General features: G+C 38.0%; 1 protein-coding gene and 1 pseudogene across 1 annotated transcript in view; one reads left to right on the forward strand and one right to left on the reverse strand.

Annotated features, from left to right (window-relative positions):
• The window catches only part of LOC148735229 (polycystin-2-like), an 80,272-nt gene that overhangs the window by 30,046 nt on the left and 27,624 nt on the right, over window positions 1–22,602 (forward strand). The gene's annotated exons all lie outside the window — the stretch shown is intronic.
• On the reverse strand, window positions 8,239–14,741 carry LOC148735232 (uncharacterized; annotated as a pseudogene).

Consider the following 22,602-nt stretch of genomic DNA (forward strand, 5'->3'; position numbering starts at 1 on the left):
CGGCTTAATGGGCCACTAGGCTCATAAACATACTTTTTATTAAGGCCCTCTGTCTCAAATCGTTCTGGTTGCCTGCAAAAACTGGTTTCGAATTGAATTTTGTGGTAAATATGGGTTGGTTGACACACGGCCTAAAAACCGTTTGTACTTGATTTTAATCCTTCAAAAAAAGAAACTCAGTAATAAGGTAAGGTATCTTTCTACACTTGAACTAGCCGAAGTAACTCTTATTTATATGATATCTGAACTCTCTGAAACATTTTGTTTGCTGTAAAACGGTAAGCGAGGTTTTGAGTCTATAAATACAATTTCTGTAAGTCTTTGCAAGCCCGTTAAATTTGGACGTTTGTACGTTTGTACCATTGACTGTATAAAAGAAACCGAAAGGATTTAATAAGAATAACCCACTTTGAATCCCCTTGTGTCTAGTTAAAGTGCCTCATTTAAATTGAGCTTGTTGGCGGAAGAAAGACATGTTTTACAAACGCCATTGCAGTAAAGAAACGAGCCAACTCTGACAACTCAAAACAAACGTTTAAATTAACTTACGATTACTTTCTTTGCCATTTACTGAATTTTCTTGAAGAAAAATTATTCTGATAGTCATTAAACTTGTGTTTGTGTCCCATTATTTGTTTTCAAAAGTGTTTATACGCTTTTTTTTTCCCGCGTGCTCTCCAATCGACAGGTGTCAGATCGTGACAGATATTTGGGAGCTTTTTAAAATCGCACTTAAAATTGTTTCACTTTAGCGTTTCTCTGTTCTTGATATTATCTCTGTTTTCCCTACCATCTACTCACTTAAACGTCATTAAATTTATGAAAGAAATAGGTCGGGTTCTTTTGGCAAGCATCTTGTTGAAAAAAAGAAAAAAAATTAAAAGTTTTTCAGCTGTCTATTGTGTACTGCTCTCTGCCTATCGCCTCGGGCAGTAACTAAGGCCTCAGCACGGTAGCTCCCAATTCGTTCCCAGGTGGTAAATAACATATATTAATGAAACTGTCGGACTCGAAGATAACTTCCCTCGACTCCTATACATCGTTCTGAAAGCATTGTGGATACTGTTAAGTAGATATAGCTCTCATATCTGAATGGACAGCGATGGCAAGGTCTTGCACTCTTGAAAATGGCTCTCCAGTAATGGCCGATTTAATTTTTTGAAAGAGCCAGAAATTGTAAGGAGCTAAGTAGGGGGAGTATGGTGGATGTTCCGTTAAACGAAAACTTATTTTCACGACCTCTGGACGTGGTTTCTCTTCAACGCCTTCACTGCCAATAGCAAAATGCTGCATCTATCTCTGCGAAACGGTGGTGCAAGTTCCTCATTAACTTTCACGAGCTTTTCAAGGACAGACCCTCCTGGAAAACTAATATAAGACGAGTGTAGATAAAGACGTGTATGCTCCTTGAAAGGGTCCACTTCAGCATCTTAATTAGAAGAACTGGAAAATTCCACGGCCACTTTATAAGAGCACTCAATTTTCATACAATCAGCTAACCCTGTGGTCTTAAGATTGACATAAGAAATTAGAAACATGGTTGCTTGGAGAGGCTAAAGCTATCTTTTGTGACAGACCCTCTTGATCCGCCCTCACAATGCACCATCTCTGTTTTGACTTGGTGAATATATGTATGTCTTGCAGGAATCCCTATGGTGATTGTGAGTTTGGTGGCAGCCATTGAACCGTCAAGTTATGATATGGGGAAAGTCACATTCACCGACATCACTTGTGGCTCCTTGGTTATACGAATAGGAATAAAGTGGGACAGGTTTGTCATTATTTCGCCAGCACTCAACACTGGACATCACAATTTGAAATGTTTAAAGTCACATTGTCTTGATACTTCTTAACTGAGACAGCTGGTTATTTTGTGTGCATTACCATTCCCTCGATAAAATTTACTGATCATCAATTACAGAAAAAAAATCTTTTGAAATTTGCGTTCTGATTGACGATAATTAATCGAACGACAATATTCAACATTGGGAATTTCACACCATTTAGCATGACGTTGCTCCAGTGTCCAGTTGTCATGGAAGTTGTTTAGGGCAAATGCGCAGGGTGTTTTTGTGTGACAGTGATCGTAGTTGCGATTTATCTTAGGCGACATTGAATTTTAGTCAGGTCTCGTCAGCCTGAAAGAAACGGGTTTTGGACCAGTATGGGTTACGTCAGGCAGGAATAGTTAAAATAGAAGGAAGAATGAGTGCACCTTTCATGTCTCAAAAATGAGACAAATTGTGTGTCTATTTGCTAACTCTCTCTCATCATAAAACACCTGACTAGATGCTGGCTCAACGGAAACCAGTGGATTTTCAAAGGACCAGTTTTGGCCATTCTTCTGGTATCTTTTACGGTTTTTTGTGTGTTTATTCTCGGGAAATACCATCAATCCCTCAAATAACACCGATTTTGCATTCGCTCCTTTCCCAGAGTGAGTATTCCTTTCCCTTCTCTTGTTGTTAGAGATCTGCGATCTATTCGCCGATGTATTTGCAAGTTCAAAATCTTTTTTCACAATTGCAACTTTTTTTTTTCAGTTTTTGAGTATCCTATAGTAGAATTAGTTTTGCGCATTGATACACCTACACGCAACGTCCCAGACTTTTTTGTAATAAGTAGTTAGAGAGTGGTTTTGACTTTTCTTCGTAATTAATTGTCATTAACTACCAGATGTATGGAATCAAATCTATATCCTTGACACTTGCTGTGAGCTTAAAAGCCTTGGGAAAATATTTTAGTCCCATGCCAACGATATCGAGGCCAATTTAACCCTTTACGAAAATTCCACACAAATGACTGGTAAATTCGTGTTATTTGTTCTTACTACTTGATCAGTTAATACTACATAATCGGAAAATAGATTGGAAACAGGGATATAATGCTTCGTTGTTGAGCAACGTCCCTCTTTTAAAGTCCGATTTTAGTCTTTCTGAAGTAACCTCTAAATTTCGTTAGAACATCTTAGGCATTCTTGGAAGTGTCACTTGAGTCCTCTTTTTATTTTTAGAGACTTTAATCAAATGAAATGTTTTTTTCTTTTGCCTCTTTTATGTTACTAGTTTTCTTTTTTCCCCAGGCAAATGTTGTCATTTTTGTAATTTTTCTGCGAGTTGTCTTTTGGAAGCTGGCCTCCAAATATAGTAAAAACAGCTTGGAAGCTTCAAACTGATAGACATTTTTTGTTAACAGAAAATGATGATTTTTGCGTGTCGTACCTCACCTCTCTACAAAGCCTTGTGATATACGCCAGATAATAGCACAATAAAGATTCGCTTTAAATACGCGTACTGTTTCGTCGATATCGCTTTTAAAATGTTCTTTCGCTTTTTCCGTCTTCTTTATTTACTAACTAATGCATGTTGATCTACTTATCTCAGGAAAGGCCTAAAGAGTATTCTTGCTTTACTTCCTTGACTTGGTGTCACGTGTTTGTTTGGATTCATACAGTTCAATGAAGCTTTGCGTTATCTCTTCATTGTGCTCAACTCAACTCAGGTAAGCTAAGGAGATCCTGATTATGAATGGATGTCAGTTTCTTAACTTATTAATCCTATCATGGAAAATTGTGATCGATTTATTAAGAATTAAATCATGTTTGATACTAAGTGGGGAAAATGTACAGAGATAAATTGCTTTCTAATCGATATTCCTTTGAATCTTTCCTTAGGGAGTCGTGTTTTGTGTCTTTCACTGCATACTTGATGATCAGGTACATTGAGATTATTGACAAAAAATTGCTTCATAGAGGCTTGAATGCACAAAAGGCAGTCCTAGTCCATAGATCATTTGATTTAGTGTTAAATGATGCATGATGATGTTGTTTGGTACTTCCACATTTTTTTCCATAATACTCTTTGTTTGTCCCCCACATCCCTAAACTGTACGTGACCACATTTTTTTATTTTACCCGGAGAAAATTATCATTCAAAGCTTTGAAGGGGGTATGTCTGCTCCAGTAAAGTAGATGAATAATGATAGTTAAGTATATCGCTAATGTTTTAATGCATTTCAAGAGGGGCTTAGGGACCTCTGTTGTAGAGGCTGAAGTTTAATTAAGTGAAGACACCACGCACCTTTTAGGAGACTACATTTATGTCATGAAACAGAAAACAGCAAGTGCAATTTTGCATTGTAATAGGGAAGGAGGAAAAGGAGAGGAAAGTGGAGAAAGGGGAAAAGGGTCTTGCAGAAGGCAGCATGGTCGAGTGGTCAGCGTGTCGGACTTGCGATCCGCCGCTCCCGGGTTCAAGTCCCGCCCTGGTCACTACTTGGATTTGTTTCACGGTAGCCCCGAGTTACAAATCCTCTCGGCCATGCTTCTAATATAGCCAACCGGTTTGCCTTCGGCCAGTTGGGATTCTTAACAACGTTATTTTTCAATTTGAATCATTTGTTTAAGTTGTTTCGTGGAAAACCTGTAAACTAGTTTCGAGCTAAGTGTTTCTCCACGTTAAACTGTTTATTATTATTATTATTATTATTATTATTATTGTTGTTGCAGATGTACCAAATATGCTTGTTTAAGATCACAAATTGTTTAAAAAAATGAACGAAAATAAGATTAATCGTCAGGTTACAGTTTCAAGTTCTCATTGCAAACAATAATTGAAATGCAATATAGCCCTATTCTTGCTGAAGTGAGGCCCAGGGGGTCTTGTAGCTGCAGCACAACCTTTCTCTTCATGGAGCAACTTCTTTCAGTTTTAAGTCATCATTCCTAACTCAGACATAAAAAGTCAAATTTAGAGACTCGTCAGATCCTTTCATGTTCTCAGTCACTGGTATCTTACTGTGTGTGGAGCAAATTGCATTTTACAACTGTTTTTCACAAGGTCCGAGAAGCCATTCGCAAGCTTTGTAAGAAAGAGTCACTGGGTTCACAAACGGAAACATCGATAGCTATGACTTCTGATGGCAGAATGAGACCGGGCAGGAAGTCGCAGGGCGACGAAAAGAAGGACTGCGGTAACAAAAATTTGATTTTTGTAAAATTTGCCTAAATGCGTTGACAGAAGTAAAATAAGTCACTAGGCTTATTAACTTGGGCCTTTCGCTTTCTTTCAATTATCTGACTCTGTATTGTTCAGTTCAATAAACGATTAAATGCCCGCCTACACCGACCGAATAAATACTCAACAACAACATCTTTTAAAAGAAGAACATCTATTTTGTGAATTTCAGACAAGCGGATTGTACACACCCTTTACAGAGATCCTACAAGATAATCACCATTTTTAAGTCGTCAACAGAGGTCGTCCTAGATGAGCGGGTGAAAGAAGAGGCAATTTAACAAGTAGAATCATTTACTGATCAACCTTGAGAGTGAAGGGTGTAAACTGCATAACAACTTGAATACTAACACCCATCCGTGCCGTCATGCCGCGGATAAAGCTGTGTTGCTTTGTTTATGATTCACCAGGAGGGTCTCAATGGGGTTAACTGTTAGCCGTAAAACTGCCAAAAGGTTTAGCTCTCAGGCGTTAAAACTGCCATATTGTAACCAATAGTCAAAAATAAAGTTGATCGTAAAATGTTTTCTATCTACGGTGCGTCGTTTAGAAGTGTCAAAATCTTAGATCGTTACAAGTCTTCTCTTGTGGCCGACAGAAATTACTTAGTATCAGCCGAAGAGCAGCACGATCTCAAATCGTCCTGGTTGCCTGAGTCTTGTGGTAAAAGTGTTGTAGAGTATTTTAAAGGATTGCTATTTCGAGTATTTTTAGGTTTACCTTTTGTTTTGACTAGTCTCTCCCTTTTGCGTCTACTTTGTTATTTTGGTAGATCTATAGTTTTAATCATTCATTTTTAGTGTGTGCTTGAACTTGGCTCAGTTCTTACCGTGCTAGACATTTTGATCACTTGTTATGGTTGAGAATAATTAGTCTGCTAGGTGGTCATGTTTGGGTTGGTAAAACTGACCTTGAGTTTTACCCACACTGAATATCCTGTTTTGGAAATTCCCACGGTCAGCTAACCCAAACATGTCTGTGATTTTTACATTAAATGCGAGGGCACTCCTTGCTGAAGTTAGAAGAGAAATAGCTGTGGTAGTAGAAGGTAGTAGCAACAATAGAAGAGAAGAGAATAAAAGAAGAAAAGTATAGAGTCGTGGTACCTCTTGTTAATTCGCCATGCGAGTGGTAAAAACCCCTCAACAAAAGCGAGCGGATAACTGTGTTTTAAAACACCGAAAAATAGTCATTAAGTTTTCATAATGATTTAAACTATTTTGTAACATTTCTGTTAATAGTTAAAGGAAGAAATTAACCGTTAGTCGTAAAAGGCATCACCCCAATGAGACCCTCCACTAAGAGCTAGAATAATCAAAAAACGAAAGTGACAAGTAGTATCGCTTTGTAACTTCGTAATGCTTTCATAGGTATCTAGGAATGAAGCTTAAATGAAGTTTCTCGTTTTGCTATTGATTTTATTAACTTTAATGGGGGATCAAGAAGTATCGACAGGTCATCTTTAGGGATTTAGGTGAAATTGATAATCTACCTTCAAGCCTGCGTAAATAAGACCAGCGATATGTAGTTTAATGGTGGCGAATCGGTAGTCAGTTGAATCGTTATCATGTTTAGCTATGTTCGGGGTTAGATAAAGAAAGCATGGAAAGTATGGGTTATTTAAACCGGTTGGAAATGCTTAACATACTCAGTGCATACCAAAAATGCTACGCCGATTGTAAGAGATAAAAGCTCAACTCTAATAGTCTTAAATTCCAGTTGTTAAAGTTGATGATCATTGGATTAGTAAAATCTGTCTAAAATACTGAGCAAGAACAGTGAACTGTTCTCTACATATAAATATATATCTCTTTATAGCTTCACTTTGAAATCACACGTGTTCCTTGCAATCTCATTGGCTCTTATTGGTTGGATTTGTCGACAAATCTCACCATTTTTTGCTATAAATCGCGTTTCTTTCCTAGCCAATACCATATCTTTACTTAAACGCAATAACCAATCAAATTTAAAGGTTTGTTTAAAGTAACCAGTCAAATGGCAGGAAATGAAAGACAACTCTTGCAACTGTTTACCAACCAGCTTATTATTAGATCAATAAATTATTTGTACCGAGTTAATAATCGTGTATTTGAGTGATTAAATTTTGTGCTTTCAAAATGGATGCAAAAAAGTGGTAATTTAACTCATGCAATTTTGGTGTGAAATCATACCTGTGATTTGAAATCAAAGTTAAGCTGTACACTCTATTAATTTTGAAATGAAGCGTACGATTTTAGATCAAATTGCATTCCATTCAGATCAGTTTCCTTTATAACTCCTTTACGAACAGCAAAAGGTGTAGTTTAGGGCGCTAAAGGTAGAGCGCTGCATTAGTATCGCAGAGGTCAGTGGTTCGAATCCCGTACAGGCCTGATTTTTTTCAGGTCTGATTTCGCTATTGCATAAATAGCGCTCTCTACTGCGAGGATCGTGCATCATAGGTAAAAGGTGTAGTTTTCAGTTTTAGGAAAAATTTTATTAGGACATGATTGAAACTACTATGCAAATCTAATTTAACGGGCCTATGCCTAAATTGACCTGAATAATTGATAAAAACGCCATGGGTTGTCTCGGCACATAAAATCTCCCCAAAACTAATTTCACATTTTTTTAGATTTCGCCTAGTCGTTAAACTATCTCGGAAATCAGTTGACGAAAACTTTGAATCACTTTTTGAAAGTAAAATATTACAAAAATACAAAAAACTAGAAAACCTTAACTCAGCAACTTACAGAGACGGAAAGTTATTATTTGGTACCTTGGCTTTTATGTTACGTAACATGGAAAAATTATTCTGTCTACATGGTCAAGTCATTTAGTTTAAAGAATAAGAAAGTGTAGATCAATTACATAATTGATTATTAAACTGGAGACACTCAAAATTTGATTTCTAATTGTTTCTTAGAATTTTGAAATTGACATAGATTTATAAGGTTGAAGATCGTAAAATGCCATAGCAGTAACAAAAAAGCCATTTTTATTTTCAATTTTGTCCCGAGAAAAAATTAAATAAAAGTCAATTCTTGCAAACAATGAATAAAGAATGTTAAAGTAATCCTTCTTCTTAATATCCTGCTCTTGACGATATTGCAGTCCTCATAGGAGCCTAAACGTCAAACCTGTGAAAGGGATTTGGCATACAACATTGATAAGTGAGACAAGAAATATAAGGGATAGAAACCGACGTTTCGGTGCATCTTGCGCCACTATCAAGGTTACGCAGTCAATGATAAAATGCGGTTTGTGAAGAGGCTAAGTTGAAGCGGATTTGCATAAAAAAGTGCCAAGCTAATAACATGAATATTTAAGCACGAAGAGAATCCGACTGTAGGTACATTCAATGCTGGTTTAAGGTCTTGAATACACTGCATTTCATTATCACGGCAGTCAAATTTGTTCGTGCATTTCATGATTACATTGAAGCGTGCTAAGAAATTGTTCGGAACAGCAGTGTTATATTCTTTGGAATAATGCCTGTAAATAGATGACGCCTTTTCACGGTGTCCCTCGACGCGCGTGTGAAGGTGGCCCTTTCTGTACCCGACATAACCTGCATCGCACAGGTCACACTTGAATAGATAAGCAACGCGTTGCTGGGTTACGATGTTAGGCTTGGTCTCACGCAGGCTTAGATCTTGTTTAAGCTTGCGGCTAATAAACATGGGTTGAATGGTCTTTTGCACCTTGCTGCTAAGATCTCTCAGCTGTCAGTTGATAGACACTGCAGAATCCTGATTTTTATAGAGGATTACTATCCGGATGGCGTCATCGGTATGCTGTTTAGGCTGGTCCACTGCGACTCTCGAGGTGATAAACCTGTTGATGACAACAAGAAAAACAATGACTTTCCCTTCTTTAACTACATGGATAATATATTTCAGTGCATACACATTTTTTTTTCCGGGGTGACTTAACAAAACACCAGTGGCATTTTGCTGTTTGTTAATGTTTTTTTCAACTCAAGAAGATTTTGTATTCAGACTAGCTACCTTTGAATCAGCGTACGAAGATAGCCCAAAACTCTCCTGGAGTGAGGAACACTTGTTTCTGTTAAATCAATTGGGTTAATTGCTAACGAAATAAAAATTATTCTGCAATGGGAAACCGAACTGAATTTTGAACGCTTTTTTCCTCGTCAAATCCACGGTTTGGATAGCGTGCTTCATATTTCCGTCACATAGCCTAATTTCAACCAATTAAAACGCTTATCGATATGCTGACAACTATCTACATGGCTGAAAAGTCAAGAGCTGAAATTTAGCAAGATGGTCGATCTTCGGTGGCGTTTGGCTTATTAGGGACTTTAAGAAACCACCACAGCGACACCAAGGAAGACTTCGATTAAAAAATGAATTTCTACTCTTGGTTAGAATTTCAAAAATGACTGCAGGAGCTTACTGTCAGTCATACAGCGCCACAGCTCAACTTCAGCATGACGTATAAAGTATCCGTTGAGTTCCAAATGGAAATTAAAATAATTTGCCGTCGCGGTTTCGGTTCGCAGACGACGCAAATTTTGACGATTTCACGTTGTTGTTTTGCATAGGACGGCTAAGAAATGTACAAAGTTTCAAAACGCACGTGCTGAGCTATTGTTCTGCCAATTAGATCCCTTGTTTTTCCACGTCCTCGTTGCCGTCGCCGTCGTGGTTTCTTAAGGTCCCTATTAGGGAACTTAAGAAACGACGACGAAGGGACGACGACGACGCTTTACATCCGAGAAAGACTGGACCGAGGATTTGGTTTTCGGAGGGAAAATTTGAGGGTTAAGCGGACGGTCTTGCGGGAAGACGACGGCTTCTTAAGTCATTATGAATTTTGTTTGGCTATGGCGTAATTCGTAACTTACGTAATTCGCTTATAATATGCTACGACGATGGTTTCATTGATGACGGACGAAGAATTTGTTCTTCTTTACGACTTTTATGCTTCGAAAGACCTTGATTTTCCTTACGATGTTTACGCACCGTTTGACCTCGACGAAGCTGAATGTCAAAGAAGCAAACAAATAATAAAAGAAATAGGTGCTAATTTGGTGCAAAAGTTTCTCAGAAAAGTTTTTCGAAGTACACGGCTGTCAGTAGCCTACGTTTTCTCGGATTCTTCTGCCAGGCACTAGGTAGCCACGTAAACACTGCTCGCCAAATGTGCCCCTGTAAAATGAGCAAAAACTTCGAAATTCAATCTGAAACGATCTATTCGACATAAAAACGATCTATTCGACATAAAAACGATCTATTCGACATATTAGACTCTTAGAGGCACACAGCTTCGTAAAATCAGTTGAAATCCCCTAAAAAGAGCTACAAGGACACAAGTTTTACTTACGTTTTCCCCAGAACCGCTTTCTTCTACAAATTTCGTCGTCGACGAACCGTGGACGACAAATCACAAACAGAGACAAGCGTAGCACGTGCATTTGTGCAAATCCAACCTCCGGTCGTCGTCGTCGTCGTCTTATTTCGTCATCGTATCTTAAGTTCCCTATAGGCGGATTCATGCTGACGTCATTGTTTACATTTTTGCTCATTTGCATACGGCTTTGCGTAAAGAAGGATGGATGTTAGGTACAAATTGACTTCAGGCAGCTAAAGAGCTAGAAAACCTTAGTACATAGTGAAATTTTTAGCTCTTTGGGTGTAATATTCAAGGAGAAATAGTCCATCAAAAACTGCAAAATTTCTGGGTGGCAAAAGCGCTAATGAGCTCATACATTCTATGTAAAATTTTGAGTTTTTAAACCCGTGTTGCACAAAAAGTATTCAATGCATCAGGCTCGTATTCATTGGTCGTATTCATTTATTTTTAGCTCCACCAGAAACTGAATTGCTTATGCTAATGATGCAAATATTGTAAGCAAGGATTCCCCTATTAACAAGAAGTTTTCTGAAAATACGTTTTAAAACTTCCACTCTATCCCAGTACTGACCGGTGCCTTCTTCTATTTACAACATATTCAGTAGATACGCACGACAGCTTTGAAAACAGCTTGACAAATTGGAAATTTTTGAATCGGATCATTAATAAAACTAGGTTTGCGAACGAAATCCAAGATCTGAAAGTTATCTGTGGATAATTGGCTTTTATTCTCAAAGCGGCGTTATAATACAGTTTTCCACCTTTTTTTTTGATGACGAAACTACGAAAACTACGTTACTTCATAGTCTGACGAATGAACTTGTTGATGAATGATAAATGCAAAATTTGTCGGACCATACACACTGTTTACGTAACGGTGTCAAAATGAAATTAATAACTCGAGTAGTAGCCAATGGGCGGATGTCCTGCTTGCATAACGAGAACGTTTACAGCGGTGTAATTATTTAAATATGTACAAAACTTTGAGTTCATCCATCGTGGCAGATTGAAGACAACGATGGCAAAGTTTCTGTTACTTTTCATTGCACTCCAGGTATGTTCCTCGCTAGTGCTTCACAGAAATGTCTTTAACAATGTAGAATTTTTACAGCAAATATGGATGATGGCCACGAGATAATCTTTTAAACTCTCTAACAGGTTAACCGAGACATTTCTAAGTCTCTCTTAATTCACTTTTAACAGGAATTCGTCTTTGTTGCTGAAAGCTTCGAAAATCGTAAGTACTTATATGTTTCCGTTTTCCTTTGTGATTATTTTTTGCGCGTGCGTTAAGTTATTGAGCTCTACTGATACAATGGGGTGGGAAACCTGTTAGAAGTGATGCTACTTCGCCAATTTTAATCTGGGCACGGACGTTGTCGTATTCGTGTAACACATTAGTGAAGCAACTTGTAAGATTAATCATGCTGTTATGAAAGTCAAAACAAAGTTATCCCTGAAACGTTGTATCATTGGTGCTAAAAAAGGGACTAAAAAATAGAGTCTTGAGAAATTTCCCCCAGTTCCGTGTTTATTACTTTTCGCTGTTATCCCTTTGCCGAAAATCTACTTCAACTAAGCGAAAAATAGAGAAGAATAAAAAGCAGATTACGGAATCGTTTGAATGACAAGTCAGTGATGATCGTCAACTATATTATCCTTTGGATAAGCGGAAGTCTTTAAGAGAGTTTATCGCAGACTCTAAATGTTCAACTGCAATGTGGCAGAATTTTGTAATCCTATCCACCAGAAACCGGTTTTTCTTCATATGACGTTGTAAAGGAAAAAATTCCGAAGAAAGGCGGATTATAATAATATGTGTTAATAGACGGCCAATGCTCCAATAGAAATGGTTTTCCCGTCTGTTTTTTTTCGATTCCTTGTTTGTGGATGATTGTGGTCTGTCCGTTGACAAGAGGAATGGCTTTCCCATCTGAATTTGTTGATTCCATGTTTACCAAACTCTTGCTTTAAAGCCCATAACTTCGCGTTCAAGAACACTTTTTATTTTACAAAACAAGTCATCAGTAAAACAACTAATTGCCTTTCTGCTAGACTGGCATTTAACCATATTGCTAATTCTACCCACTATGACATCTCGTCTGATGAAAACTCGTTTCGATTAACTTGTTCACAAAACTGCAGGTTACCTGTCAATAATTATCTGTCAAGAATGCGGAATATTTTTTATCATCATTTGCCCTCGATGTCATAGGCACCTCAATAGTGACAGCCCAGACCACTCAACACGTTTTTAATTTGACAAGTTTTCCCGTTTTTGTGATAGTGCTCAAGAAGTTAACGCTTAAATTTGAGGGATAATCTCCGGAAACAGTGTCCGGTGTCAAAAAATCCAGCAGTCTCAAAGTAAAGTCAGGCTAATTCGTATTTCCTGCTATGTCTTATTTGAGGCCGATTCTCCAGGCTTTTACCAGTTTATCTTTTGTAGTCCCAAATGCAATGATGACTCACAAAAGTACCCTGATATATATTTCTTGCAATCATGCTCTAAATATCTTGGATAAGCAACAGAGATAGGAGATCAGAAGTTGTTTTGCACGAGGCTCGTAAATTTTGATTAGTTTCTAATTTGATGCCGATTATGTTCCAATGTTTAGATGGCACATATGCATTTAAAATGCAAGTTTGAATTTAAAGTGTCCTTGAGTAGGTTATTCCTTTTTATCCTAAGGCTACCCACCCAACGGAGTAGACGAAACAAATTATTATTTGTGGCCCTCTCTTACTTTGTAGCTATTCAACAAAGATAGTTCTCGGTTAGTAGACAATTTTTCACGGTAGCTTTTTTTTTTTTTTAAGGATCGGAGCCGCAAAACACTGCAAGTACTCGCGTTTAAATATACCGAGAACAAAGAAAACAATTTTTCGCAAATCTAGTCAGCAATTCTCCAAAATCATCGCTTAGCCATGATAAAAGATCTTTACCTGATTTGGCTTGTTCGAACAAGATATCATTCTATTGTTTTTTGCGTCCGTCCCCTCGCTCCAAAAAAGAGATTGAAACAGAAAATTTCAGTCAACATCCAGCGTTGTAGTACGTTACTGACCTGCTGGTGTGTTCAATACTGTACCTTAACAGGAGGAGAAGTCAGCTTGAGTTCAACTTCGACTGAGAAAGGCGAAAATGTAGAAGTTCTGTGAATATTGATTATTGTTTGAGAAAAAACCAGAATTTCCGATACTAGGTAGTTTAATTAATTCAGAGAGGATTTTCTATTTTGATTCGAAGGTGCTTAAGAGTTATGTACTGACTGCAAATGAAATACTGATGTTCATCTTCAAACAAGCGTTGATGAAGAAAAAAAAAAAAAAACTCTTCCAGGCATGTGTAATTTAAGGAAATACATGTAACTCCTGTGTCTTTGTTTGATGATTTGTTTTCTTTTTTTGTCACCAGTCTTGTTTGAGAGAAAACTGCGAGTGTTTGTCTTGAGAAATAGATAAAGACTAGTGATGATGTCACTTAAGAACTGTTGGTACCATTCCTGCTTACTAGAGGTTTCCTTTCCAGTCAGAGGTTTGATGCCTTGCCATCATTTCTTGGGGTTAGTTTCAGCCAGATAGTCCACTTTGGGGTTATAATAAGAGCGCTTCGCTGTTTTAATAGCGCCAGGGACTCTATTCCGTCACAGCCTATAGTCTGGCGAATCTTTCCCATATGTAATAAATGCCTCTTGTCACTTGCTAATCAAAGATTTCAATTTTCATCCAAGGTTTATCATATACCTAGGTTTTTACTGTTTTCCATGGAAAAAAGTTTCAATAGCTGAACGAAGTTCCTGAGAGAATACCTCAAACTTAGAAACACATGAGGTAGCATTGTAAACTTGGGTCCAATCCTTAGTTGTAATCCAGGATACAAACTCTCTCCATTTGCTAGCGCGGTACTGCCTTCTGTGAACTTTTTGTACAGAATCATGTCAAGGTGGAAGTTAAACAGTTGAGCACACTAGGACGGTGTAGTGTTCCGATGAGCCAAGCTTCGGTATCCTCTGAGGATCGAAGGTGTGGGTTCTATCAGTGAAAAATCATTCAAGTATCCCGGAGTCTCTTGTGTTGAATTGAACTAGCTACTTCAGGTGATTAGGTCAAGAAATATAGTCAGAGCGCAAACCGGTTGAAGCCGGTTTTCCTCTTTATGTTTCGACAGATACGTATCCATTGTATTTTGGATATAATCCCGAAGAGTAACATTTTCCTATTCACCGTTAGCGGTTGAATGATAAACAACTGCCAGAATAATTATGCAATTTTTTACGGGGGTGATTGCGATCTTAATTGTACCCAGACAGATTCCAATTTCTCTTGTTCCATTTCTACTGATCGCTTACTCGGAATTTCCTCCATGCTGTATACGCAGCAGCCACCGGATAAGTATTTCTCAATGATAACAAGAATCTAGGTAGCGAGACAGCCGAATCCGGTATCAGCTGCGAAAGCCACGTCTCAGTTATGCAAATGACATATGTCTTGGTTACGATGAATATATGAAGTTCATATATTTTGAACTGCGGTTATAGATATGTATGATGCACGATCCTCGCAGTAGAGAGCGCTGTTTATGCAATAGCGAAAGTCAGACCTGAAAAAAATCAGGCCTGTACGGGATTCGAACCACTGACCTCTGCGATACTAGTGCAGCGCTCTACCAATTGAGCTAACAAGCCAACTGGGAGCAGGCCGTTAAGTTGATTCGTAATAAACCCGTGATGATAAATCAGATACGATGAATATATGAAGTTCATATATTTTGAACTGCGGTTATAGATATGTATGATGCACGATCCTCGCAGTAGAGAGCGCTATTTATGCAATAGCGAAAATCAGACCTGAAAAAAATCAGGCCTGAACGGGATTCTATTTATGCAATAGCGAAAATCAGACCTGAAAAAAATCAGGCCTGAACGGGATTCGAATCCCGTACAGGCCTGATTTTTTTCAGGTCTGATTTTCGCTATTGCATAAATAGCGCTCTCTACTGCGAGGATCGTGCATCATACAGACATATGTTTTGTTGCGAATGGCGACTTGACACAATTTGTCTACCTTGTTCGATAAATTGCGAATGTTTGTAGCTAAAATAGAAGGGACTCTGTAAGACTTTGCGTGCAGGACTCTCTTCATGTAGGACTGATCTCTGCCACGCGAGACTGTCGCAGAGAGGACTCGGTTGGTGATTCGCATTTTAATTTGTTCCTTCGAGGAGATGGTAACTCAATGAACTCAACAGAATATATCCGCGCCGGTTAACATACAGATAAAGGCAAAAAATTTGTCCCATTCGCAAACTGGAAACAACAACTATTATAGTCCAACCTCGTGGTTACCAACTTGTGACTCCGTTTCAATATATACACGAACATAGCTCGGACGTTTCTTATAAATTACGATGACCATGAAATACAGATGAATAAAGGGAGTAAGTTCCAAAAGAAACTGTGGCGCGTGGGTAGGGGTAGCAAGGTAATTTGGTTTTATTAACTGGGTTGATACTGTGAATTGACCTGCGTAAAGGATTTCGAAGCTGACGTTTCGAGAGTTAGCCCTTCGTCAGCGGAGCGTTTGGCGAAGGTTAACGGCCGAAGCGTCAGCTTTGAAACCCTTTACGGTGGCCAATTCACATTATCAACTCAGTTGATAAAACCAAATTATCAATTACAGACTGATTCTCCACGTTCCAGTGATAGTAGAAGAATGAACGTGTCATAAGCATGTTCATGAAAACTCGAAGCTAACTCGAGCATCGACGGTTACGTTTTACTAGAGATTTTGGGCGAGGAGAAAACTGCACCATGTTTTAAAAGGCATACCATTTCCTGCAGTTCGAATTGAGTAGAAAGCTTCAAGATATAGGATGACGACCAAACAATGCTGTTCGCAGCGGAAATAAGTGCATGAAACCAGTGAGTTTGTTTGTACCACATCTTTGACGGGTTCTTACATGACAATATTGTCAAAATCAAATTACCGGGACAAACTCACTTGTAAACATGAACCTCGCTGACTCAACCTCAATAGAGGTTTTCCAAAGCAGCCATGTTGGATGGCAGGAACAATAGATTATTTTACTCATGGGAAAAAATTCTTTCTTATGCAAAATATTTTCATTGTTCCTGTCATCCAACATGGCTGCTGTGCAAAACCTCTATTTCATCTTAATCTTCGGAAAGGCTACGAATTCAAATCCTATGGTAAAACCATTCACGCATCTTCGACATAGGAGCGAATCTCTCATACGAACAATCTAAGAGTGAATGATGGAAGCTTGCTTGTAATTTCGCAACTGGCTATTATCTAAAAACTTTCTTGGCAAAATGCTTCTTTTCCTTTTACCCACGACTGAATTAAATAACGAAACGAAAGTATCAAAAGAGATTTCCAAAGACATAAAACTGTAAAAACGAACGATAAAATCCGACGTTTAATTTCGGAGTAGTCGTGACTCCATTATCAAGGAAAATATGAACGATCATGCAAATTGCAACATATAAAGCGTTTTAGGCGCGAAGAATTAACATAAGAAGGTGCGAAGATCATAAAAATATTATAGAAATACTTTCGCACAAATAGAAACGAAAGTAAAAAAACAAAATTTGGCGAATACAAACACTCTAAGTGTTGTTTGAGCGATGAATCGGCGCGAAGGTTTTTACTGAAAGGACGAATGCCAGATAATTTTTCTGCAACGTCATTTCATTTTTTGTCTGCATCAAAACTATGAGTTATAAACAGAAAATCGTATCAAATGAAAAAAAATCGAATTTTCTGGGGCATCAGCTTGGAAAAAAACTCAGATAAGACTCAACTTACCTCTCCACCTTTTCACGACCTTCCTCGGCTTTTTTGTAGATCACTTTCTCCGTGTTGTTAATTTTTTTCAGTCTATTTCCTTAGGGTCGTTATCTTTTCCTCCCCCAGTACTCCCCGTACTCAGTTTCTTTTATAATTTTGCTTTCGCTTTCTTCTTCCCCGTGTTTCTGTCTACTTGGTCGAGTCCTTTCTCACCCTCGTTAGCGTCGCTCACGACTCGCTCTGCGCTTTGGCTTCTTTCCTCTATTTCCCGTCTCGGTTCACTTAAACCCTGTTTCCACAACTTTGATTTGGGATAAATTCCCCAGTTGACATAGCTTTTTCTACCGATATCATTACTTTGTAAGGTGATATTAAAACGCAAATTGCCGGAAAATAATGGTTTAAATCGACTCAATCAGCATGATTTCCCACTGAAAAAAAGCGCCCACGCGGGCTTCACGTCAGGCAGCCCACATGAAGCGCTTGTGTTATGTCAAACTTTTTGCGCCTGGAGACCGCACCTGGAGACCGCACACGAGTTTGCGCACCTCATCAGGCTGCTGTGCAAGTGCAAGCGCACCCTATTTATTAGTCGCACATATAACCTTACCCCTTTTTTCTACCTGGGGGTTCCCCTCTGAATAATTATGCCAAGATTAGTGCCCGCAATTGAACAGTTCGTGCATGCTATAAGTAGCACCTTGTACAAACGATCGGTCGTACGGTCACGTGGAAACCAAAATTCTTCAGGCTTGATAGGTGACCATTGTATTTTTTTAGAAAATTACCCTCTTCTTCCTTTTGAAATTTGAATAGAAAACCGCCTCCAGTTTACAAAGCACTTACTTGATATCCTTAGAAACAAAAAGGAAAACTTGTCTTGAAGTTTCAATAATCATCGGCATATCCACTCAATGTCTCTCTTGATCTGAGAATGGCATTTTATACTGTGGACCATAATATCTGGTTATTCTTCTTGTTTGAGTAACAGTAGGCTAACCTGTAAATTCGGTTGCAGTAAATCAGCCGAGAGGTTTCTTAACTTTGTTGTTCCACAGGGAACTATTTAAGGCCCCCTTCATTCTCGTTATATCATAAAAATGATTTACTCGGTTGTCTACATCACTCACAACTATCTAGAATCAGCTATATTCGTTCGAAATGCTGCTAAATCAATTTACAATAAATTGTTTCATTGATAGTTTACTGTGTAGTTGTGAGGTTGACCACTGATGGAGGCAATAACTGGACAAGAATCTAACCATTATCTTGCAGATCCAATTTCGTTGAAAACCTCGACCAGTCGTCTGTCTTTTTGAAAAAAAATTTCAATAAGATGGGGAGTTATCTAAAAATCAACTGACTTTAATATCTATCCACCTAATCGACTGAGGCATATATAGATGGGGGAATTAAGAAAATTGTCTGAAACTGCATCAACCATACCTAATGTAAGGTTCGCTCTGAGGAGGGCACAAAACATAATCATACCTTACAACATAAAACGGTATTAGTGCTATTATAATCACTTTTCATGACTTTTGGGAGATAGGAACTCAATCAAATAACAAAACAGCCTGAACAATCAGGTGAGCGTGCAAGCGGCTAAAAATACATTTTTGCCCGCAAATACCCAAAAAATTAAAAGTAATGTAAATAAACGGAATTTTTGGGAAAATTCTCACCGTCATTTGATTGAGGGTCTCAATGAGGTTAAGCGTCAACCATCAAATGGCCAAAATATTGACCATTAACCGTCATAAACGCAATATTTTTACCGTCAACTGTCAAAACAAGCAAGCAAAATGTTAGCTGTCAAATGTCTTAGATATCTTTAATTAAGAACTAAACGATTGCCTTAATTGGGGTCAAGTTCTGTTGTGTATATATAAAAGTTTTGATATCTCACAAAAATACATTTATGTCCTTAATTTCTATTCGCAAGTAAAACTGGTTAGCGACAGAACTGACCTCCGGTGTAGAAACACTTCCGGTGTCGTAAAACGTAAGTCATTTATTTATACTGAAGGTGTTAAAAATTAGCGGTCCTTCACAAACGCGTCATTATGAAAAATTACAGCCAAATTCGCGCGTTTAATTCGTTTCATAAACGACATTCCAAAAAATTAACCGTCAATTGACCTAAAATTTAGCCAAATTTAACCGTCAACCGTCAACATTACCCCCCCCCCCCTTCCATTGAGGCCCTCTTGATTGACTAACAGATTAGGGCCGTCAGTCACCATTTTCCGCTGTCGGTGGCGGCTGGCATTGCTGCTGGAATGCTTCCCAACAAAACGTTCTCCGAAAAAACTTTTAAACCGCGGTTGATTTAAAACTATGTCCAAACTCCAACCGTTGTTTTTTCACTGAAAAAGTTGTTTTAAATGTTCTTTAAATTCAAACAATAGGTTCCACAGCCTTGTAACAGCTTGACAATTTTGAATGCTTTTTGCCTCGGGTCATGGATGGCTTTTTTATTTTACGCATTACTGATCCATCCAGGTTTGCCAATATCTAAGAAAAACTTGGTTGAGTAATTTGTATTTAACATCAAAGCAGCTTTGCAATAAATTTTCCATTGTATCTTCCCAACTGTCAACAGTATTTTACTTGATCTCTGATCTGCCAGCTGAAATTTTGAATGATTGACATATGCAAAACGATATCAAACTGAAATTAGTCGCTGAAGTAGCAGCCCTCACGGGACAACTTTTTGTCTGCATAATGAAAAAAGCCGACAGAAGTGTAATCGTTTAAATATGTACAAAACTTTGGGTTCATCTGAAGTGGCACCTTGAAGAAAACGATGACAAAGTTTTTGTTCCTCTTCATCGCACTTAAGGTATGTTCTTCGCGAGCTCTTAAAGGAAACGTCTCCAACAAAGTAGAGTTGTTAAGATTAAGGCAAACATGGATGATGGTCAGTGAATGATCTTTAAACATTCTAAGGGGTTAGTCGATGCATTATTAAGTCTCAATTCATTTTTAACAGGAATTCATCCTTGTCGCTGAAAGTCTCGTAAATCGTAAGTGCTCATTTGTTTCGCTTTTAATTTGTGAAAATTTTTATGTGTGTGCATTATCATATTAAGCTTATAACCAAAAACATTTCTAAGACATGAAACCTGTTTGGGGAAGAATTTCCTCGCCAATTTTAATCAATGCATGGACGTTGTCGTATCTATATAACACAATAATAAAAAGAACTCGTAAGATTCATCATGCTGTTATCAATCGGAAAAGAGAGATCACTCTAAAACGTTCTATCAGAGCTGAAAACAGGCCCAAAAAGTGAAAAACGAGTATTGAAAAATTTCCTCCATTTCCGTTTTTGACTTTTCGTTCAGTTATCATCCCTTCGCAGAAAATAGATTTCATTTAAGCGGAAAGTAAAGAACAAAGAAGGGTAGATTACGGAACCGTTTGACGAAGTCAGTAACGATCGTGAGCTTAATTCTTAGAATAAGGGAAGTCTTTAATTGTCTTAATCACTTGTTTCGTAATATCAACGCAGACTCTATACGTTAAACAGGAACGCGGCAAAATTTTGTAATTCTGTCGACCAGAAATTGCTTTTTTTTTCTTTGTACTACGTGATAAAAATGAGGCCGGAGGAAAGCGGATTTTTTAATTTGCGGTAAAAGATGACCAGTGCTCTGTCTGTTCACAAGAGATATGGTTTTCTCATCTGAATTTGTGGACGCATATTAATCAAACTCTTCCCTTGGAGCTGATAAATTCACGCACAAGGACACTTTTTATTTTACTAAAAATAAGTCATCAGTAATTACCACTTGCGACGTCTCATCTCATCTCATCTCATCTCATCTCATCTCATCTCATCTCATATATAAAGACTCATTTTTTAGGGCTCGACAAGTTAGCAAGTTAGCATCTCTGGCATAATTTGTGGTGTTATCTCTAGAAATAGAGCCAAAGTTCCGGCTTTCTCAAAGTAAAATCGGGCTAATTCGAATTTAACCCCCGCCCCCCTCCCCCACCATGCAATAATTACTTTAACTGCCATGGAATCATGTATCGCTGACATTAGTCAGTGGATGCAAACGGACAAGTTAAAACTGAATGCGGATAAGACAGAATGTCTTCTGATTGGAACGCGACAACAACTTCAGAAAGTCAGTAACATCAGTATCTTATCAGTTGGCGACTCCAAAACTGCTCCATCATTTGAAGTTCGAAACTTAGGAATCTGGTTTGATTCGAAGATGAGCATGCTTAGTCATATTAACAGAACTTGCTCATCCGCATTCTATCATCTTTACAACATACGTAGAATTAGGAAATATCTCAGTCGTTCAGTTACCGAAACATTGGTTCATGCTTTTATAACCAGTAGAATAGATTATTGTAACAGTCTACTATATGGCCTCCCGAATTCACATATCATGAAACTCCAACGGATACAGAATTCCGCAGCTCGGCTGGTCACTGGATCACCAAAATACTTCCATGTTACGCCATTACTTTTCCACCTTCATTGGCTCCCGATTAGTTACCGTATAAAGTTTAAGATTCTCCTTTTGACATTTAGCTGTTTATATGGTCTAGCCCCTAACCATTTGACTGATTTAATTGGCATCAAAAAGCGATCCAGGTACTCTCTTAGGTCAAACGAGTCTTTATTACTCGAATTATTAAGCACCAGGACCCGTCCAACCCTTGGTGATCGTGCCTTCCAATCAGCTGCACCTCATCTTTGGAATGCATTACCTTCGACAATTCGTAACATAAAGACATTGGACACTTTCAAGACTGCTATCAAAACTCATTTTTTTAATCTAGCTTTCAAATAGATTTTTATTTTTATTCATGTTTCTTATTCACTTAGCTAGGCTATTGTTCTCTTTGAGTGCAGAGACTCGTAGGTTCCAATAGGTTCTTATATCTTAGTTACTTTTGCCATAATTTTATCTTATTGTGAAGCGCGACTGAATATATTCATATAGAGGTCTGCGCTATGTAAATGTAAATTATTATTATTATTATTAAAGTTCTTCAGCAATCATGCCTAGAACATCTTAGACAGGCCACAACGATAAGAGACTAGAGTTTGTTTCATAGATGTCGACCACAAATAGATCAGTTTCTAATTTGAGAACACCGTTTATGTTTAAATCTTTTGATGCCATATTTAAAATTCAAGTTTGATTTTAAAGTGTCCTCCAGTGGGTTATTCCTTTTTCGCTATACACGCGAGCGGAATAGAAGAAGGAAATCGTTGTTTGTGACCGGCTTTTTTACTTTGTAACTTTTCAACAAACATAGTTTTAGTGGACGACTTATCCAGCAGTAGTGAAAAGTGTTTTTTTTCCAGAACCGGAGCAGCAAAACATTGGAAGCACGGTTTTTCGTAAATTTATTCAGCAATTCTCCGAAATCATGACTTGGCCAT

Source organism: Stylophora pistillata, chromosome 3 (assembly GCF_964205215.1).
Source record: "Stylophora pistillata chromosome 3, jaStyPist1.2, whole genome shotgun sequence".
Lineage (NCBI taxonomy): Eukaryota > Metazoa > Cnidaria > Anthozoa > Scleractinia > Pocilloporidae > Stylophora > Stylophora pistillata.